Source organism: Megalobrama amblycephala, linkage group LG13 (genome assembly GCF_018812025.1).
Source record: "Megalobrama amblycephala isolate DHTTF-2021 linkage group LG13, ASM1881202v1, whole genome shotgun sequence".
Classification (NCBI taxonomy): Eukaryota; Metazoa; Chordata; class Actinopteri; order Cypriniformes; family Xenocyprididae; genus Megalobrama; species Megalobrama amblycephala.
This window is the reverse complement of record NC_063056.1, coordinates 11,023,508-11,029,111: the sequence shown is the minus strand read 5'-3', so window position 1 is coordinate 11,029,111 and position 5,604 is coordinate 11,023,508. Positions and strand designations below refer to the sequence as shown.

The 5,604-nt window shown below is 34.5% G+C and overlaps 1 long non-coding RNA gene across 1 annotated transcript; it reads left to right on the top strand.

Annotated features, from left to right (window-relative positions):
• The first annotated feature begins 545 nt into the window (after positions 1-545).
• On the top strand, positions 546-2,470 carry LOC125243693. Its single transcript, XR_007179087.1, has 2 exons — positions 546-942; positions 1,742-2,470. It is a non-coding gene; the product is annotated as an uncharacterized LOC125243693 (long non-coding RNA).
• The last annotated feature ends 3,134 nt before the right edge of the window (positions 2,471-5,604 follow it).

Below are 5,604 nucleotides of genomic sequence, written 5' to 3'. Positions count from 1 at the left end.
TATCCAGATTGTAACCAAATAACCAGGCACAATGGTACTGATACAGATTTTTAGCATAGATTTGTTTTCATTTTAAATGTATTTTAGATATCAAATATCTGAGAGTTAGTCTCTCTTTCTGAAAGAGTCATGCAGAGAGAGTAATGTGTGCCTTACATTTGGAATAAAAACAAATGACAGTTGTAGTGGTCTCAGACGGAGGTGATGAGAGAATTTATATATATATAAATTATATATTTATATAAATTAAATTATATATATATATATGTGACTGTGTGTGTGATGGATGGAATAAATTCACTCGGAGAACAGGTGGATGGTCACTCAGGGTTGCTTTACTGTATCTGTGACACGAGAAAACTGGGAAACATATGGAATTACGTTTGTTCCAAAAATAATGAACATAACTTTTCAAAAAAACTAATAAAAATAGAAACTGAAACTGAATAAAATGTCTTTGAAACATAAAAAAATAAATCGCAGGCAAAATGTTTGACTTTGTTTTTAATACACTGCATGTTTTGCTAACAGTTTCCTTTCTTTCTTTCACTGATCTTTACTTACAAAAGCATTTCCAGAGTTTTCATTTATGCTTCTGAAGTTTTCGTTTACGATCCCAGAGTTTTCGTTCGTCTTTCTGACACAAATCTCTCGCGGGGGCGGGGCCAGCAGTGGTGTGTTCTCATTGGCTTACTGAGTTTTTGATTGACAGCTTCTTCTTGACCTGGAAGTGAAGACGTCAGCGTTGTGTTTGCAATTACATGTGTGGAGGTGAGCGTCTGTAAGCGGCTTCTTATTTCATTTTAGTGATGTAAAGATAGGAGTTTTTATTATTTTATCTGTAGCTGCTGCTACTATGGTGAGATGATTTCTTAGGCCTAGCACAGACGAATGATATAATCATCATTATCATCAGTCATCGTCGTTATCTGGATACTCGCGGTAAGTCAGTATTTTTTACGTTTACAAAATCAATATAAGTAACATTACTTGCTTTTGCTTTTTCAGATGGAGATGTATTTTAGAGCTCATTTAGAGCCCACTTTATACAGCAGTGTTGTCTTGATTTAATTACAGGATCTGGTTATGTAGCCTACTGTACATACAGCCTTGGATTAGATCATATTTAAAGGGGAAAAGGCAGTCTTTAATAATAATACATATAAAGTACTGTGCAAAAGTCTTAGGACACCATTAGATGTTGTTTTAGCAATGGTATAGTGACCATATTTTTTTTTCAGTCTTCTTATTAGAATATGACCAGGAAATACTTTAAATTTGTAAGCATTATTAAAAAACAGGGAAAAAAAGACTTCTACAGGCTAAAGTGGCAAGTATTTAGTGACCTCTCCTTACACTTGAGTAATAGTGAGAACCTGGCTCTCTCAAACCTAAATGGAATGGAAAATGACTGGAAGGCCAAGAAAACTTTCAAAATCTGATCACAAGTTTCTCCTTTGAAAAAACTGGAAGTCTAGGAGGTCACATTAAATACTGATTTTTGCTTATAGAATCCATTTTGTTCTGATTTTTTTGTGTGCATATTTCCTGTATTTTCTGTTTGCATTGTAATAAAGACCAAAAAATAAACATGGGTGGTCATTAAAACATTGCTAATTATGGCTGAAATTATATATAATTTGTTTGAAATAAATATTTTAAGTCTGCATAATTTGTTATGTGGGAATTCAAAGCAGTTTGTATTGTTAGATTATAATACATCTGATTTCTTATTTTCCAGGGAGTGGAGCAACTTTTCCATTAACAAAATTCTGATGCTGACCCAGAGGAGGGAGTGGTAGCCCCAGAGATCCACTGTCCCCATCAGACAAGAATCTTATTTTGTTCAGACACATCACCTTTGACTGACTGGGATCTTGATCTTCAGACACCTGATATTATGCAAATATTTTACTTTTTTTGGAGCTCTAGATTAAAACAAGACACAGTTCACAAACACACAAGAGGTTGTACTTTATTCTTATTAGTCCATACTGATCTTGGATTAGCATATCAACAACATATGAATGTTAAAGTGATAGTTCACCCAAAAAAAATTCTCATATATTTTACTCACCCTCATGCCGTCCAAGATACGTATTACTTTCTTTCTACAGATAAACATGAATTAGGATTTTTAGGAAAATAATACATGTCTTTGAGTCCTAAAGACATGCGACCCCAGTGGATGAATCAATGTCTTCTGAAGTGAAACAATAGATGAGAAAAATACTAATAATTTAAACTGTTTTAATTATTAACAATCGTTTCCCACCAACCATCATACGTGTATGGGTTACAGTCCACTTATGAGATGGACTATTTTCTTAAAGATATTTGTGCTTATGTGGAGAAAGTCATACAGTCAAACCAAAAATGTATTCAGACAACATGAACATTTCATTCCATTCATTAAGTTTATTCACTATAGTTTAAAAAAATGGTAATAAAATTAATTTTATGAATTTTACACATGTATTCTATAATAGGTGCTTGTGCGTTTTTATAGTAATGTACTGTATATCATGAGAATACTGTGGATTACATGAATATGCAGTTAGTGTTTTGTGGATTCTGGTTGTTCCTTTCACAACATAATTGCATCCAACACTTTCACTTTTATACTTGTGTGTATGCTGTAGTGACAAAGAATTTAAATTTATTTGAATTGATTCATATTTTCATTTATTCAACTATATATATATATATATATATATATATATATATATATATATATATATATAAAAATAACAATTGAAACTGTTGATGATTGTTTAAAAAAAAAATCTACTTTTATATGTTAGATGGATAATGCTAACTAAATAAAATTATTAGAATGATAAAAAATGGCAACAAGATCATTCTTTGTGTGGAGTACTGAAATGCCCTTACAGCAAGCCACGACTGTTATTTTCATATTGTTTGAATCCTTCAGAATTAAGTGATCATTAATTGTGATGGTGTATGTGCATATGCTAACAATGGGTAGAGGGATGGCCATGGTTGCCAACCTTGATTACCTGGTTGGAGTGAGACTTTCTTGATGGCTGAATATATACATGTATATGATACTAGTATTCTCTTTAAACTGTAACAGCACAACCTAATCAGACCCAACAATAGAGAAGAATCATCAGAAATAATCAAATATTCTCCGAAAACATTGGACATCATGCAATATTTTCAGTATTATAACCTTTAATGTACAATTAAACCTCAAGACATTCATTTTCTCTCTTTTGTAAGTAAAGATCAGTGAAAGAAAGAAAAGAAACAGTTAGCAAAACATGCAGTGTATTAAAAACAAAGTCAAACATTTTGCCTGCGATTTATTTTTTTAAGTTTCAATTTCTATTTTTATTAGTTTTTTTTGAAAGGTTACGTTCATTATTTTTGGAACAAACGTAATTCCATAGAAACAGCACCAAAAGGCTTATCAGCAAACAGCATATAGCACATCGATGTCACATTTAACGTCAGCAGGACGAGCTATGAGACTCTGATTATATACATTTTCTCAAATTGAGCGTGAACATATAGTAGGAAAAATTCTTAATAAAGCATACATCCATAAAAATAAAATATAAAACACAAATACAGACAATTAACATCAATACAGGGAAAATATGAACTCAAGTAACCATCATTTTACATATTTTATATAAATGAAATGGAGAGAGAATAACGCAGCCCTTAGATGGCGCAAGTTACACAGCAGAGAGCACGTGCGAGACAATACAGCACGTGCTAAAAGCTAACACTCAGCTGGGGCTAGTATTTTAACCAGTGCCCAAGGAAGTCGACCGGAAGTTGAAGTCGGCCGCGTGCCGCCATCTTGTAGCAGAACTTCACTTGCGTTAGCCATCCCATTGACTCCCATTCATTTTGGCGTCACTTTGACAGCAAATAACTTTACATCTGAGGCGTTTAAAGACTCAATTTGTCCATTATTTATTTCTAAAGATACACGACAATGTATAAAGGACTCCCTTACCTTCTATGTTACATTATGGCCCCGTAGAAACAGTTTTTGTAAAAATAGGCTAACGATTGCGTCATAGCCACTCGACTCTCTGTCGCACAGTAGAGAAATTACCGTACAGACAGGAGGAGAAGCTCGCAGGCAATAGTATGCATTAACTTAATATGGCGTACTGGCGTTACATTTTAAAATACTATACAAAATAATTAATCAGAATAATTACTCCTGCTCACTCACGCCAAAGAACTCCCCGCTCAAGCTCGCCGTCTCTGCAAGATTAACGATGGCAGTTTGCACGCACAGCTACTAGAAGATTTACATCTGTCAGACAGGTTGCTGACGTCATCAAGCTTAGTTTGAGTCTGCGCGTCAGAAACGGAAGTGCTAAAAAAAAAAAAAAAAAAAAAAAAAAAAAAAAAATCGCTAAAAATGGGCTTCACTTGTCTCAATTGAGTTCCAATGGGGTCGCTGTGTCCATTTCTTTTACTGTTTATGATTTTAACCGGGTGTGTCTCATACGTCCTGAAAAGTGAAGCTGCGGGCTCTTTGATCGCCCCCTGGAGGCTGGATGCAGTACAGGTCATAAACCCCGCCCGCCCAATGCAGACGAATGAGACTTAAGTTAAAACATAAAAATAAATTATGCTTCAAATAAAATTTTCCAAAAGATGGTTCTGGTCATTTAAGGTAGTTGTTATCACGCTGATTTATATTCAATTGTTCGTTTTTGTGATAAGTTTGATTTTAGCTAGCAATTTGGTGCTATAGAAACGGGGCGTGTCGTCGTGACTCACAGTTGATTGACAGCTTGTCTGAGGACTGTCGGGGCTTCGAGGGGAGAGTGAAGATAAATAAATAACTATTAATTTTCAGTTTCTGTGTTATTCCACACCGACAAATTGAGCTGTTCAGCAGTAAACTGTACTGACTGACCTACAGGATCTGACGGATATCTGAGCTTTTCTCGGTAATGTTAAATGTGGACTTCATAAGATAATTAATAAACGTTATTAGTTAAGATAACATGCCTAAAGTTAGCAATGACGGGGAAAAAAGCAGGTGATTCGTTATCTGGCAGTTACTAATTATTTTTATGGGTATAAAATAATAATTAGCAGGATAAAACTAATGATAGCCTACTCTAATTAATTATAGAGCACTGTCTACAGCAATAGATCTCCTGTAACGTTAGTTTAAACCTTTTATTTAAAATGGCAGGACCGTTTCTGACATTTTAGAGTTGTTTCTAGTGGCATATTATATTGAGTTTATCTACTGAATTTCCTGTTTCAAAAATATTATTGCTCTAGAAACAGAATAGCCTATTATTTTATAGGTAGAATTTTAAATTACGTACAATTTATATAGCCTATTTAAAATACATTAATGATGACGCAGCCGTCTGGGCGGAAGTTTGATACCGCGACTCCGCCTCTGGGCTCCACTGACGATTCCTTCTGCGCATGCCCAGGTTCCAAACTAACGTTTTTGCGTAACGTGTCAGCGCCCATCGGCGTCCGTTATGGCTTCAGTTCAATACAATGGAAAGAAGCGGCGTCGCGTCGTCCATCTTTTTTTACAGTCTATGATTTTAACACAGAACATGACAAAACTCGATTAAA